The sequence below is a fragment of the Calidris pugnax genome, unplaced genomic scaffold (assembly GCF_001431845.1).
Source record: "Calidris pugnax isolate Ruff unplaced genomic scaffold, ASM143184v1 scaffold74, whole genome shotgun sequence".
NCBI lineage: Eukaryota > Metazoa > Chordata > Aves > Charadriiformes > Scolopacidae > Calidris > Calidris pugnax.
In genome coordinates, this window is record NW_015090790.1 from 1,956,059 (window position 1) to 1,973,368 (window position 17,310).

Below are 17,310 nucleotides of genomic sequence, written 5' to 3' on the forward strand. Positions count from 1 at the left end.
TTTAAAGCACAATAACTTAATGCCTTTGCAGAACTAAGGAAGAGCACTGGCTTAAAGCTGGATCTCCATTCTGGATCTCACTGGATGATTTCTACATCTGTTGAAAAGAATTGGGAAAACCATCCAATTTGGGAAAACAAAAATTCACTCCCTTAGCAAAAGGCTGCTGGGTGAAGTGGGTCAGGACAGCGCAGGGTCACCCCGTGAAGGTCTGTCTCTTAAGAAAGGCTGCGAGGAGCTGGCAAATGATTACAACAGCTCTACTGCTTCAGGACCCTTCACCTCAGCACAAGCAGTGGAGAGTTATTGCAAGAATGAAGGCATACCTCCTTTCGGCACGTCAATGATTAAACCTGAGCCTTTGTAAAGAGTAATAGAATAGGTGGCATGTTCTTATCTAAATAGTTGAAATGCAAAGTTACACCCCGTGTGCTGGAGGCTTGGTTTTCATAACATCAAGGTCTCTGCAGCTTTGTGCTCAAACCGTAGTGTTTTCTCACTTGCAGATTCAGCTGTGAACATACAGATCAGGGAGTTATGAACGAAGTGGACTATGAAGATGGAGCCTCTTGAGGTTAGTGAATTTCATCTTCAGAACAGGAGTCTTAACAAGTCAGGATAGGCAATTAGAATAATTACTCCTAAATGTTCAATTACATAAATGCATCTGTATGCACACACCAGACCTGAGGTTTGCTACACATAGTAAGTGCATAAGTGTGCCAGTCTGTGCATCAAATAAATCACAGCATTTATGTATGTATACCAACAGAACTGCATCTGCTGAGCTAAAGGAGGAACGAAGACGTGTAGGAAAATGCCCAGAAGTACCAGCATTGCTCCAGCTGGCATGGAGCTTGGTAGCCAGAGAGGCTGGGATGCAGGAGATGAGAGCAAGGATAACTGACCTAACAACTGGCTTGTGCACACAGAGACCTGCTCCAAGTCATGGGATGTTGCTCTGAAGACATAGACCTCATCTATGTTTACAAGTTCCTAAAGGGTGGGTTGAAGGAGGATGGAGCCAGACTCTTCTCAGTGATTCCCAGGGACAGGACGAGGGGCAACGGGCACAAGCTGGACCATGGGAAGTTCCACTCCAATCTGAGGAAGAACTTGTTTGGGGTGAGGGTGGCAGAGCCCTGGCAGAGGCTGCCCAGGGAAGGTGTGGAGTCCCCTTCTCTGGAGATCTTCAAGCCCCGCCTGGATACTCCTGAGTGATGTGCTCTGGGCAGCCCTGCTTTGGCAGGAGAGTTGGACTGGATGGTCTCTAGAGGTCCCTTCCAACTCTGTCGAATCTGTGAATCTGTGACACTAATTTCTTTCTTCTTTCTTGGCCAGAGCAAGCCTTTTAGGCATCCTTAAGGCAGGTACGGTGTGGACGAAGAGAAACCTAAACCAAAGGGATGGAAATCTATGGCAAAAAATAAAATGGACCTGGGAAGGAAATTCTGGAAATGTGCCCCAATTGTAGGGTTGTGAGGAGCAGCGTTCTGTGCACAAACATTACACATAGCTTGGAGTGAATTAGTCAGCTTTCCAGACAAAGGTAAACAGAAATCTGTGAGACTGTGAGAAGGCACATATAAACCTCCCAGGACACTCGCCTTTGGCTCTCCGTGCACATTAAAATTAATTAGGAAATTTTGGGGATGGATATGGGAATGTTTTTCAGAGTGCCTGAGAGCACTAGCATTTATAGGTGGACTCAAGGCTCCACTGATTTTCTCTAGTTAAGTCCTTTCTGTTGACTAAAGATTTCCAGAGGTGCAGTAGCCCAAATCTCGGTGGGCTGTCCCTGTGAGCGCTTCCCATGGGTCAAGACATCCTGCATGACTATAGGACCTGCACGTGCCTGTGCAGTGGGTCCTCTGCTTTCCAAAAAACTCAACTGCTTGATGTGTCCAGCGGCTTGATGCGCTTCCCAAAACCATGGGATTTACAAGCAAGTCTCACCTGTGTAGGCACCATGTCTCACCGCAGTCACACAGGAAGTCTCACAGCATGCAAGCATCCCTAATTAACACCGTTTACAAGCAGAGTAGCCTCATCTCTAACCCATTTCCAACCTGTGAAAGACGTGGAGGAGTCACGCCAGTTTGCACTCCATTTGCTTCAATGACTGTGAAGAGAAACGCGGAAACCTCCCAAGCAAACACTCTCTGGTGTCATTTCTGTAGTACCTTTTCCCAGTATGCCCAGATTCCCAAATCTCCCCTAGCGAAGATCCCTCCTTTCAATGTGTTTCCCGCATCTATCGCCAAAAAAATGTAATCAGTAGAAATTTAACAACCTCCTGTTTACTTCAAGAGGGGAAAAATAAACCAAAACCTCTCACACCAAGCTGTTACCATCCCACTGTCTGGATTTTCAGTGAAATTTCTTTGCTGCCCTTCCACAGAGCAAATTCCCCAACCATCTACTGTTCCCAAGTTCTTATCTGTAAATCTCCTCACTGACACAAGGACTCATGGCGTTTGAAGCTGTTTCTGATTTTCTGCTCTGCCAACCTGTGTAAGGCAGGCCGGCAACATTCACGTGCTACTTCTGCATCGCGTCCCTCACGTTATGCGGGGAGTTGTAAAAGGTCTTAAACAAACCTGGCGAAATCAGTTGGGGTGATCCTGGAGTAAAGTGCTGCTTGACAAGTATAGCAAGAATTCAGGCATCACCAAAAGAGGTTACTGCTTCTTAATAAACTAGTGAGAGCCTTGAGAAATGACAAATTAAAGGGACCTTTTGCTTTAATTGCTTTCCTACTTCCTGTGCACTGGCTTGGGCTTTATGGGCATGCGGCGGGGACAAAAATAAGTTGTGGCTGGTAAATAAGTAAAAAAGGAGCACTGCTGCTTTAGTTAGTCCCCTCGTGTGGCAAGTGGAGATTTCCCCAGTTGTGTGGAGGAAAAGGGAGCCCTGAGTCTGCACCCTGAGCGATAACATTGATGGAAAGGAGGGGTGGGACTGGAAGGCGTGTGGTCAGTAACATTCAAGGTCTCCTGCAAGTTCCTGAGAGCTTTAAGATGTGAGCTGGCCCATGTAAGATGGGCAGAGGTGACCACTCTCAGTACGCATGATAGGCAGAGAGCAGCGCTGTGCATGTGTATCTCTTGCTGTCTGAAAGCCTCAAGGTGGGTACTGGTGTAGGCGTTTGAAAAGAAAAAATAAATACATACGCACATATATGAGGAGTCTGAAATACTGATATTGTTCTGGCCAAAGAGACAATGCTGGAAACTGGTTTTTAGGGTCCAGATCTGGCATTTGAGGCTAGGAGAGAATACTTCAAATGCAGATGTGATTGCCTGTTTGATATGTCTCGCTATTTCCATGCAGTCCACTTTGCTCTACTCTGAGCAACCACAACTCAGTGCTGGCAGGAATTACTTTTTGTCCTCTTCCAGCAGTTGCATCTTTGCTTTGTCTGTGCGTGACTTTTTGCCACGTTTCAGGTTAGTGTCCCAATAAAGCTTTAACAAAGCACCAAACTGCAAGACAAACAAGACATGTAAATATAATGAGTAAAACTGTGTTGTAGGACTGCAAGAACATGGGATGCTGGGAACTGCTCATGAAGGCAATTTGATTTAAAACAAGCTGTCACAGTGGAAATTACTTCAGAAAAGCCCTCCTGCTTTCTCCTGTTTCTCTGGGCATCTGCAATGCATGGATGAGGAGGATTCAGTATCCTTCCACATCTAAGTCCTGCCAATCTCACTGAGTCAGGAAGAACAACAGAATCACAGAATGATATGGGGTTGGAAGGGACCTCTGGAGATCATCTAGTCCAACCCCCTGCCAAAGCAGGACCACTCAAAGCAGGTTGCACAGGAACCTCCCCAGGAGGGTTTGGAATGTCTCCAGAGAAGTAGACTCCACCACCTCCCTGGGCAGCCTCTTCAAGGGCTCTGCCACCCTCACAGGAAACAAGTTCCTCCACAGGTTTAGGTGTACCTTCTTACATTCAAGTTTGTGCCCATTTCCTCTTGTCCTGTCCCTGGGCACCACTGAAAAAACACCAGCCCCATTCTCCTTACACCCGCCCTTGAAGTATTTATTGATCAGATCCCCCCTCAGCCTTCTCTTCTCCAGACTAAAAAGACCCAAGTCCTTCAGCCTCTCCTCAGAAGGGAGATGCTCCAGGCCCCTCATCATCTCTGTAGCCCTCTGCTGTCCCCTCTCCAGCAGTTCCCTGTCCTTCTAGAACTGGGGAGCCCAGAACTGGTCCCAGTGCTCCAGATGGGGCCTCCCCAGGGCAGAGCAGAGGGGCAGGATGACCTCCCTCCTCCTGCTGGTCCCACTCTTCCTGATGCCCCCCAGGATGCCATTGGCCTTCTTGGCCACAAAGGCCCATTGCTGGCTCATGCCCATCCTATTGTCCACAAGAACTCCCAGATCTTTCTCCTCAGAGCTGCTTTCCAGCAGGTCACTTCCAACCTGTCCTGGTGCAGGGGGTTATTTCTCCCCAGGTGCAGCACCCTGCACTGGCCTTTGTTGAAGTTCATCAGGCAGGGAGCTGTGCAGGATCTGCAAGCTTTCCGCAGTGGCTGAAAGGGATATTGGGACACACAATATCCTTTATTTTATTAAATTGCCTTTTTAATACACTCCCAGAGCAGAAAATATGAGTCAAGTATTTACCTTGAGAGTTAGGCTGAACACTACAGTAATCCTAACAACTCTGGAGTTCTCTATTAGTGGTAGGCTTTGGTGAACAAGCCTAAACTGAGGAATGCTTTAGCTGTCTGTGTAACTGTACTCATTATTTAAGGCCTTGATTTTTTTTTTTTTTTAAACAAGGCATGTTTTGTAAATTTTCTTTGCAGCCATAGGAATCCCTTCTTTTTAAGAAATTTCCTTAGGTCAGTGAAAACTAGACATTCTCTTCTACATATTGCCTGAGGATATTTCCTATTTGATTTCAGGTCTGTTATAGTTCAAGACTGAAAAGGCAGTTTTCTCATGTTCCCAGGCCATGCCTTTTGCACAGCTTGTGGGATTGGGCGGCCCTGCCAATACCCTCTGGCTGCCACCTCTCCTGGGGGAGCCCCTGGAAGCTGCTTCTGCCTCTGTTTCCTGTAAAAAAGCTGGATCTTGGAGGAAATTCAACCTGCACAGTCTAAAGGCTTTGCCCTGGACACAAAACAGTCTTTTCAAAACAGGATGCCTTTGGGGAGACCTCATGCACTTTGACTTGCAAAAGGAAAGTAAACCTTAAACTCACAGCCTTAAATAAGCCTTAAACTCAGTTTTTCAGCCTCATCTTGCTGGCTCTGGTGGTGACAGGTTTTCTCGGTACCATACTGTAGGCTCCCCCACGTTAGTCTCACACTTATCCCCCGATAAGCCATGGGAGACTTATCATTCCCTTTGATCACTTTCTTCTTATCAGGACTATAAAACCGGCTATTGCCTTCCCAGGTTTCTAGGGAAATACCTTCTCCTTTAACTTCTCTTAATTTGTTGGCAAACCCTCCTTTAAAAGCACACAGACATGGACTAGTGGCATAAAAATTCAGATTTCTCAGCTTTTCACGGCTACCGTAGGATTGCAGAGGAGCAGTACCCAGTGTGTGCCGTTACTTGGCATTTCCATAGGCGTGCAACGTTAATCTCCATCATACAAAATGGGCAAAAGACAGAGTTAAGCTCAACAGTGAGATCCTTTCCTTCTGCTCCTTTAACCCATCGTTTTTCAGGCTGGAACAAGAAAGTTTGATACCTTGGTGCTTCAAACAATGAAAAATAACAGGGCAGGTCTCAGCACTCCCCTAGAAACTTGTGGTCATGTAACATTTACAAATCATTGGGACAGACTTTCAAAAACGTTCAAAAACCGCTAGCAACAATGGTGGTGAATCCTCCTTGGAAAAATCCCTCCCAAGTGCTCATTACCTGCTGGCCTGCAGCATTAATTGCCATTTCCCTCTTGGTGTGAATAACGCGCTTCCCCACTAGATGTCCTCGTTGCTTCTGCAAATCACATGGATTTTGATTAAAAACCTTTTAATGACGGTCCTTCATTTAGACAGGCCTTCACCACGCTGGTGGGAGACACCCCTCCCAGCCAGGACCTGGACAAAACTCTTTCTGTAGGAGATTTGCACCAAAGTGCTTTTTGTCTTCATTAGGAGGATTTGCCATGCCGATACCTGTTGCCAGGAGCCCACCTATTACCCCAGCTCTTGGCACTGCTCGCCAAAAAAACCCTAAAATCATTGGAGTTGTTTAATTGTATTTACTCTTGTGGCAAAAAAAAAAAAAAAAAAAGAAAAGAAAGAAAAAGGCTATTTATAATTAAATATGACCCACAGCAGCCAGAGTTTTAACGCAGCTGGAAAGTCATTCATGTTGCAGTGTGGGTCTCCTGACACAGGGTGCTTTGGTCTGAGGCTCCAGCAGCCAGTGCTGGCGAGAGGCTGGTCCTGGCAAGGACCAGGTCCTGGCAAGGTCCTGGCTTCAACAAGAGTCTGCTCTGCAGGAGCAGAAAGAGTAGTTCTTATGTTCAGTTTAGTCAGTCACCTGGTTAAGGATAGCTCAAGAAACTCACTGACAACTGAAAAAGCAGGAAACTTGTTTTCTTCTTCTTACCTAAGAAAGGAAGACAGCTAAGGATGAGAGCTAACATTTCTGGAATCCTGAAAACCAGTGGGGAAAAAAAAAAAAGAGAAAGATGATGAGGGGCCTGGGGTATCTCCCTTACAAGGAAGGCTGAGGGATGTGGGGCTTTTTAGTCTGGAGAAGAGAAGGCTGAGGGGGGATCTGATCAATGCTTCTAAATACTTCAAGGGAGGGTGTCAAGAGGATGGGGCTGGTCTTTTTTCAGTGGTGCCCAGGGACAGGACAAGAGGAAATGGGCACAAACTTGAATGTAAGAAGTTCCACCTAAACCTGAGGAGGAACTCCTTCCCTGTGAGGGTCGCAGAGCCCTTGAAGAGGCTGCCCAGGGAGGTGGTGGAGTCTCCTTCTCTGGAGACATTCCAAACCCACCTGGACACGTTCCTGTGGGACCTGCTCTGGGTGGCCCTGCTTTGGCAGGGGGTTGGACTAGATGATCTCCAGAGGTCCCTTCCAACCCCATATCTTTCTGTGATCAACCCCAAAAGCAAGTTCTCCAAATCAGTAGCAGTATTGTGTGTTGGCAAGAGCTACAGCTGGAAGAGCCACTGGCATCAGGCAGAGTAGTTAATATTTGCTTTCCGTTCCTTTTCAAGTGCCAGGGATACCAGCCTCGCCTGCCTGATAGAATTGAGCGCAGCTACTCAATAGTTGCTCGTTAGGTAATTGGAATGGCTCCTGCACCGGTATTCAGCCGAAGGACGTGGCTGGGTCCTGTGCTAACATGAACCCAGTGTCTCCCTGCTATTTATGTCCTCCTTGCGAGCGCTGCGACATCGATTGATCCATGTGGCATGTTTGCACTTATTTTCTGTTTTCCAAACAAAACAGAATTTTGAGATCGCATTTTTGTCCGTGTCTTTTAAGACTACCTTTATCTGCCTGTTCATCACGGTCTCCGCGATGTTTATGAAGGAGCATAAAGCAATCCAGCAAAGCAGGGGAAATCAGCTGTTTCATGCTCTGACAGGATCATAGTGTTGGAGATTAGAGAAGAACTGTTGAAAGATGTGTTTGCTCCAGGATGCAAAACAGCCCTCAATCCACGTAATGCCTGAATGTTTTTCTTGGTGAGGCAGAGGGAGGCCTGTGGGTCGGATAGTGGCGTTATGAGCAGGAGGCTGCATTATCAAAAAGCAGCTTGCGGTGATAGGACAAGAGGAAATGGCCTCAAGTTGTGCCAAGGGAGGTTCAGCTTGGATATTGGGAAAAAACTTTGCATTGAAAGGGTTATTAAGCACTGGAACGGGCTACTCAGGGAAGTGGTTGAGTCACCATCCCTGGAGGTGTTCAAAAGACGGGTTGACATAGTGCTCAGAGACATGGTTTAGTGATGTTTTTTTATCAGAGTTAGGTTGATGGTTGGAACTAGATGATCTTAAAGGTCCCTTCCTACCTAGGCAATTCTATGATCTGTGGTCTTGGATGTGAGAAGTGGTTTAAATATTCTGATTTTTTGAAACATGGGCTTAAATAGTGTCCTCTCTTTTTTCACAACTGCTGATAGTTTATCACTGCGTACCAGCTTGCAAGACCTGGATGAAGGGCTGGATCTCTGCATGACCAGATCATGCTTTGAGTCCCATATCACCATTTTTTTCCTGTGGCATGAGTTCAAGCACTTTCTTCTTCCTCCTTTTTAAGACCCTGTGTGCCCTTGTTTGGCCAGATTAATGGTCTGCATTCCCCAAGGAGGAGCCAACACTGAAAGAGGTGCTGTTAAAGGGTATATTCCCCAATGGCAGCCTAAGAACTTTCCCCAGCCCTTCAGTTAGCCATGACAGCCGTTGTGTGGCTTCACCTACAGATTTGCTTTTATCACCTAACCACAGCCTCCATCCTGGTCTCATCACCCAACTCCATGCATGCCTTTTGCCGAATTTCAAGATGAATTTTATACTGATGATTGCTCTGAGTATTTCATGGAACATTTATGAATGGATGGAGTTATCCTAGATGTTTTGCACTTGTGGGATGATGTGTTCCATCTGCTGTTTGTGTTTGCTGAGCTTCATTAGTTGCTCTTAACAGCATCCAGTAGAAGTAACCTTGATGATTATGGAGGTCTTTGCAGTATCAACTCTGCAAGCAAGTAAATGTCAGCACTAAAATAAAAACTAACACTAAATTGTATCATAATATCAGGAATAATGTAGCTTAGGTTTGAGTTGGATGCCATGTATCTTCTTGAGAAGGAGAAATAAAACCAGATCATTTTTCCATTAATGATGTTTTTCTCTTTTTTTTCCCAGTACAGCGAGAGTTTACACAAAAGAAAACATTCACTACCTGGATAAATTCTATCTTAGCAAAGGTAAGAAGGGAATTCTTTAGGAAAGACCTGCCTTTTGCCTTTTTGATTCAGATGTGCTGCATGGAGACTGAAATTTTTAGGAATAAACAAAATTAATATAAGGTTTTTAGACACTGGCTGGAAAATCCCTGGAAAGCATTTATGTAATAGATATAACAGCATCGTATTATCAATCATCCAAGCACATTTGTAAGAGACGGTTTGTAAGTAGATGACAGTATCTTCCTTGCCGATGTGGTAAAAGATACTTGTGCTGAATTGTGGCACATGGCTTAGGCTTTTATGAGGCTCTGTGTTTATGATTAGTTTTACTGTGTTTAGGTAGGTATTATTTTATTATACAAGCCCAAGAACATGAGTTTAATGGGATGACCTGAGTGACTGGTAAGTATTAAGACAAACCAGGTAGCAGTGTAGGTGCTCTTCAAGCTTTCACAAGGCCATGTGTGCCAGAGCTCGGGTTAAAAAAAAAGTAAAATCCTGCTTTGGTCAGTCCATGATGGGTTCTTATTGTTCACAAGTGGCTGGAAAGAGAGAAGGTTTAGTAAAGAGGGAAGGTTTGGTCAAATTTGTACTCAGCGTACATGGGGTGTGCTGGTGGCGATCGGGCTGCTGCAGTGGCCTGGGCAGGCCCAGCACCCCCAGCAGCAGATTTAAATGAGGCATACATGCACTAATAGTCATTTGCTGAGGAGACAGCCTTCAGAGCAGCCAGGTCTGCACTGGTGGAAGGAATTCTGGCAAAAAAGGTTGGCAAGGAGCTCTTTTTGAAGGTTTTTTGAAGCCAGGCAGAGTAGCTGACCTGTGCTGGGAGCTGCTGAGGCAGCCTGGGCAGGCCCAGTACCCTTGGCAGCAGATTTAAACAAGGTGTAAACGAGCCAGGACCACTCCCACCCTCCTCCCTCCATAAAAGGGGCTTTTCAGGAGCTGGTTACTAGTCTTCAGGACTAGTTGCTGGGCACTGGGCAAGCAAGCAAGCAAGCAAGCAAGCAAGCAAGCAAGCAAGCAAGCAATTTTTTCCTGTGGCATGAGTTCAAGCACTTTCTTCTTCCTCCTTTTTAAGACCCTGTGTGCCCTTGTTTGGCCAGATTAATGGTCTGCATTCCCCAAGGAGGAGCCAACACTGAAAGAGGTGCTGTTAAAGGGTATATTCCCCAATGGCAGCCTAAGAACTTTCCCCAGCCCTTCAGTTAGCCATGACAGCCGTTGTGTGGCTTCACCTACAGATTTGCTTTTATCACCTAACCACAGCCTCCATCCTGGTCTCATCACCCAACTCCATGCATGCCTTTTGCCGAATTTCAAGATGAATTTTATACTGATGATTGCTCTGAGTATTTCATGGAACATTTATGAATGGATGGAGTTATCCTAGATGTTTTGCACTTGTGGGATGATGTGTTCCATCTGCTGTTTGTGTTTGCTGAGCTTCATTAGTTGCTCTTAACAGCATCCAGTAGAAGTAACCTTGATGATTATGGAGGTCTTTGCAGTATCAACTCTGCAAGCAAGTAAATGTCAGCACTAAAATAAAAACTAACACTAAATTGTATCATAATATCAGGAATAATGTAGCTTAGGTTTGAGTTGGATGCCATGTATCTTCTTGAGAAGGAGAAATAAAACCAGATCATTTTTCCATTAATGATGTTTTTCTCTTTTTTTTCCCAGTACAGCGAGAGTTTACACAAAAGAAAACATTCACTACCTGGATAAATTCTATCTTAGCAAAGGTAAGAAGGGAATTCTTTAGGAAAGACCTGCCTTTTGCCTTTTTGATTCAGATGTGCTGCATGGAGACTGAAATTTTTAGGAATAAACAAAATTAATATAAGGTTTTTAGACACTGGCTGGAAAATCCCTGGAAAGCATTTATGTAATAGATATAACAGCATCGTATTATCAATCATCCAAGCACATTTGTAAGAGACGGTTTGTAAGTAGATGACAGTATCTTCCTTGCCGATGTGGTAAAAGATACTTGTGCTGAATTGTGGCACATGGCTTAGGCTTTTATGAGGCTCTGTGTTTATGATTAGTTTTACTGTGTTTAGGTAGGTATTATTTTATTATACAAGCCCAAGAACATGAGTTTAATGGGATGACCTGAGTGACTGGTAAGTATTAAGACAAACCAGGTAGCAGTGTAGGTGCTCTTCAAGCTTTCACAAGGCCATGTGTGCCAGAGCTCGGGTTAAAAAAAAAGTAAAATCCTGCTTTGGTCAGTCCATGATGGGTTCTTATTGTTCACAAGTGGCTGGAAAGAGAGAAGGTTTAGTAAAGAGGGAAGGTTTGGTCAAATTTGTACTCAGCGTACATGGGGTGTGCTGGTGGCGATCGGGCTGCTGCAGTGGCCTGGGCAGGCCCAGCACCCCCAGCAGCAGATTTAAATGAGGCATACATGCACTAATAGTCATTTGCTGAGGAGACAGCCTTCAGAGCAGCCAGGTCTGCACTGGTGGAAGGAATTCTGGCAAAAAAGGTTGGCAAGGAGCTCTTTTTGAAGGTTTTTTGAAGCCAGGCAGAGTAGCTGACCTGTGCTGGGAGCTGCTGAGGCAGCCTGGGCAGGCCTAGTACCCTTGGCAGCAGATTTAAACAAGGTGTAAACGAGCCAGGACCACTCCCACCCTCCTCCCTCCATAAAAGGGGCTTTTCAGGAGCTGGTTACTAGTCTTCAGGACTAGTTGCTGGGCACTGGGCAAGCAAGCAAGCAAGCAAGCAAGCAAGCAGGTGGGCGTAAGCTAGGGTGCCACCTGGGAGCACCCACTGCAAGGCCCAGGGAAAGAGCACGTAGGGAAGAACTGAAGCTCCATCAGCTTGACAGGTGAATCCTGCTGCTGGCTTCCCCCCCTCGGAAAGGGCTTAGCCATGGTCTCCACCCCAAGGAAGGTCATGCTTTCATCCTCAACCAGAATGGACGTGGGAATGCAGACAGAGCTCCCATGGAAGCATAGGGCTGTCCAGGCCACAGGCTGCAGGGAATGCCAGGACTTTTTACTGGTAATGAGCAGCAGCTACAAGACCTGCTGTGTGAGATGTGGGCAGGTAAATGATCTGCTCAGCCTGGTGGCAGAGCTGAGAGGGGAAGCTGAAAGGTTGAGGTGGGCTAGGGAGGTAAACAGCCGGGGACTAGGAGCCCCTTTATTCAGCCCCAGCCAGGCTAAAGGTAGAAGCCTAAATGATAAGAATGAATGGAGGCAGGTTCATGGCTGGAGCAGCAACAGAACTCCCCGCTTGCCGTGTCCTGTACCTCTGAAGAACAGATATGAGGTACTGGTTGAGGAAGGCCAGTTGAGTGAGGATGTAGATAATGAGCAGTCTTCATTACAAATGCCTCCTCAGTCAGAAAAGAGTACACCCTGGATCACCACCACAACCACATGAAGAAAACGAAGGGTTATAGTCGTTGCTGAGGATGGAGGGACCAGTATGCTGTGTGGACCCTCCTCAGAGGGAAGTCTGCTGTCCTCCTGGAGCCCGGCTTAGGACGTTACCAGGAAACTTCCTGGCTTAGTACATCCTTCAGACTATTATCCATTATTGGTTTTCCATGTAGGCACAGGGGAATCTGGGACTTGCAGCCCAAGATCCGCAAAAAGAGACTTCAGGAAGTTGGGAAGGCTGGTAAGGGAGTCTGGGGCACAGGTTATTTTTTCATCACTCCTTCCAGTTGCGGGCAATGATGCTGGGAGGAACAGACGGACACAGTCAATTAATATGTGGCTCCATGGCTGGTGTCACCAACGTAACTTTGGGTTCTTTGACAATGGATTTGCCTCTACAGCACTGGGGCTGTTAACAGCAAATGGGAGGCACCTCTCTCAAAGGGGGAAGGGGATTCTTGCACAAGAGATTGTGGGGTTGATTGACAGGACTTTGACGGGGGAGGGGGTTAATATTAGGCTTGTCTGTGGCAAGCTGTGCAGTAACACGTCAGGGTTAGGGGGACAGGGTGCTCCCTGAGCCATGGGGATGAAACTGCATGGCAGTCAACATCTTATGGAGAAGAACCAGCAGCTCCTGAGGTAGCTGAAGTAAACAGAGAAACCCCAGAGAGACACCTGAAGGGGTGTTCCCCTAAGAAGGTGGCACAGCCAACAGCCCAGCTGAAGTGCCTCTACATGAATCCATGCAGCATGGGCAACAAACAGGAGGAGCTGGAAGCTACGGTGCTGCTGGAAAGCTATGATATAGTGACCATCACTGAAACCTGGTGGGATGAATCCTATGACTGGAGTGTGGCTATTGAGGGCTACGAGTTGTTCAGAAGGGGCAGGTGAGGAAAGAGGGGTGAAAGTGTTGCCCTCTATGTTAAAGAATTGATAGAAAGTGAGATGTCCCTAAATCTCTCCCTGAGGGCAGATGAAGACAGAGTCTAGAGCTTGTTATCATTCTGTGATTAAGAAATCAAATATGAATTAACTGCTTCTCTAAACTTTCCCTTTTTCAAAGTTTGTGGTTTTTTTGCCAACATACATCCTTGAAAAATATCAATACTTGAAAATGAAGCTTAAAGCAACTTTTGTAAAACTCAGAGGCAGGGCAAGGGGGAATAAGAATGGCTTAGAAGAAGCAGGATATGGCTGATCTGATGCAGGATTTATATTTCAGCTCATTGAAAAAATAAAGGGTGCCAAATATTTTTTTAACAACAGAGTAATTTGTAATGTTCTGTCATGTGTCAAGTTCAAAATGACAAAAGCATTGAAATTTATTTTGCAGCATACACCTCTTCTGTTATCTCACACCTGTATACAGGCATACAGCAAGGACATATGCTTTTGGATCTGTTGGAAGAGCTTCCAGGTCAACATCTGGTAAGACAAGAGTAACAAAAATATTACCTAAATCCTTCGTCATAATCCAGCAAAGATTTCTAGACATGCTTAATTGTAAGTGTATGTGTGATCCCTCTGGAGTCACAGAGCTATTGCAAGTAACACTGAAATCAGTTGGTCCAAAGTAATATGTGAATCTTTCCAGGATTTCCCTTATCAAAATATAAAATAAAACTAATTTTTACAACTAAGGATGTAATCTGTTTGTTTTTATTTGCTTCTCAGCCACAGAAAAAAGGTTTTAATACCTTCCAGTGCAGAAGCAACATAGGAAGTGCTTTGACATTTTTAAAGAGCAGATCAGTGAGTGTTAACTTCAAAATTCACAACTAAAGCCAGTTTAGCTGGTGGAACATTTTCTTTGTTAACAATTATAATTTTTTTTCTTTTTTCTTTCTTCTAGCTCAAGCTCATAAGTATTCATGTTGCTGACATTATTGAAGGAAAACCTTCCACTGCGCTTGGCCTAATTTGACAATTATATTTCATTTTCATGTAAGTATTTCAGCGATGTAACAGAGTTTTAGTAGAGGGAAAAGCAAAAAAAAAGTGTTGACTTGCGTGGTTGCCAAATGAGATGAATTTGTATAAAGCATAAGGTTATTTTCAGACAAATTGAGGTGATAGCTCAGGGAGGAGACACACCGGTGTCAACATAGCATGGAGATCTTTAGGTGAAAATTTCCTCTTGAAAAAAAAAAAAAAATCACCTAAAGATGTGAATTCAGCATGAAATAGTTCAGGTTTAACAGAGAAAAAAACTCCCTGATCTGATCTTTAGGGGCAGGGAACTACTGTTACAGCTGTCATTGAGTCCTTTCTAATTCTCTGTAGTTTTCTGCTATTGATGTCTTTGTAATTTTTCACTGAAGCCCAATTAACTCTCCCATCATCTCTGACCGATTGAAGAACTTGCCAGGACACTTGCTTGTACTTACAATTAGCCTTCACTTGATTGTTCAAGTGCTGTTGACTCCTCTCCAAAGGCAAGCCGATCAGCTAAAAAAAGTGCTAAAATTAGGGAATGGTGGAAGATCTCTGCTACAAAGGCTCTTTTGTTGTGGGCAAAAGAACAGTGTTCAATGTAAGTCCCATCCAAGACTTAAAATTGCATGTTACACTTTGTATTTATGGTGTTCCTCTAAATGTGATGATATTTTCCCCTCTTTTTTTTTTCCTTTAACATTACATAGTGACAGCTTAGCAGAAAATCCTTTAGATTTCCGACGTTACTACTAGTAACACTACTACTAGTACTTTTAGCATCAATCAGGCCCTAAACATTTTGACATGAGCCCTTTAAATATAATAAAGTGAAGCTAATCCTACTAATAAAATACCACAATGTAGGGTGAGTTGTTTGGCTATTCTCTTTTAGGGGCTTCTGTGTGATAAACCTAGTGGAATGTTTACATGATTTACTAGTTTTAATCCTTGTGGTTTGCACTGGTTAACAAAGTTTCAATAATTAATACTTTCTTTTAAATAGAAAATGTAGGATTTCTAGGATTCCCATGTCTCATGTTTTTCTGTCAAAACACTGCATAATCCCCAAGAAGGACCCCAGTGAACAGAAGAGGTCCAAGTCCCCCAAGTTCTAACAAGAAGTTTGCTTATGCTTGGTGCCCAGATAGTGGTCTTGATTTGAGTGGGATTATTCCCAGCACACAATCTAGAACACATACCAGTATTCCTTGCAAGGGGCAGGCTTGACATTTTCTTTCTCTTCACTCCAAGATGTTTCAAATATGTTTTACAATAATGTTAACCCTTTCTCTCCAGCTCTTTGGTTGCTTTATGTTCTAATAACAGCCTACTAATATTCCGTGTTGTTAGTGGGAGATAAAGGCTTTTATCAGCACGTCAGACACTTTCTGCTGGGAGAATGTTTTCAAGCACTGAAGTTTCTCTTTTAGCTGTGTTTTATCAGGACAGGATTGATTGGTGTGTAAAAATCAGCTCTCTGTCCATTAAATCTTCCTCTTTCTTTTGCTTGCTTTTCTTCCTTAATATCGCTGTTCTGTAGCATCCTTTCTGAACTGTGGTTACCTTGAATGGTTTTGTTATCAGTGAATCCTATAGTTTTTGGTAAAAGAACAAATCTTTTAAGTCCTGGCCCATTGTTGTGTAACTAAATTTGATCACCTGAAATCCCATATCTTTTCCATGTTGAAACATACTCGTAATACGTGAGCCATTTCTAGAAAGTTGTCCCAGAATTCCCTGTGGCTTGCAGAGCTGGACACCTCAATAGGAGATGTTTTAAAGACACAAAGCTGAATAAGAGAAAAAGAATATATCTTTCTTATAGTAATGTATCTCTCTTAAGGTCTGGATTTTCTAAAATGACAGAGGTGATTCCAATACTCAGTGCCCTTTGCTTGTTGTTTTTCTGTCCTAGACAATCCACAGATATTGAGCACAAAGTTGACATTCAGAAAGGATATGGGATCAGGAAGGCTCAATCTTCAGAATGTAACATAAGATAAAAACACAGAGTCATTTTGCAAAAATAATAAAAATATAAGTAATTGAATATATATAATTGTAGCAATAGTACTGGCTGTATTGTCTGACTCAGCTTCTCCAGAAATTCAGTGGCAAGGTTCTCTATAACTCCTTGGATTTGGTCCATGTCCCATTTTACTGAATTTATATTTTATTTCTAAATTTTGAAACTTGTACTTAGGATTTCAGAGGAAACAGGCTATGACATCTGTTTCTAATTATTTTTGGGATAGGCATGGCTCTATCAATGTGACTGATTTCAAGTCAGGCTGGCAAGCGGGCTGCCTTCTTTAGCCATCATCAAAACCTTATGACCAGGTCTGGTTGATTTGGAGAAGGCAAAATTTAGAAGCAATAAAGAAAACCTGAAAGAGGCTTTCAGAATTGCAGAACTGGAGCTGAATAGTCCACAGCTTCTTGAACCTGAAGGTAAATGATCTGCATTTTTTTGTTTTGCTTTATCAGGAGTGAAATTAATATAAGCATATATGTGTTGACTTGTAACACAGGAGAAAATAAGGCTATGCTTAAGTTTGAAGTGGAACATTGATCTTTACTGTAATGCTCAAACCTGAGGTTCTTTATAACAGCAACCGTACTTAAGATTAGTTGGAGTTTTGAATGGGCAGCAAATGCAGGAATGGTATGAAACTTTCCTGTTCATGGGAGAAACTTGTTCACTAGCTCATCATGGAATATTAAAACATTCCTAAGGAAAAAATGTTCATTGCATACTAATTTCTGTCAATGGTATGTTAACTGAGCTGCTGCAAAATAAACATCTTTATGGTAATGTGTTTTAATAACTGCAGTATAGCGTCTAATTATGTGATCGGGCCTAGAGGGCTGTGTAATTATGTAAATGCTGTATTGGTTCTTGTAGATGTTGACATTATGAATCCAGATGAAAAATCAATCATGACTTATGTGGCTCAGTTTTTGCAATACTCCAGGAATTTGCCTGAGTCTGAAGAAGACATGCAGGTATGTCATGTGATTTATCACCGAGGCATTTTTGAATGAACGTGCATCACG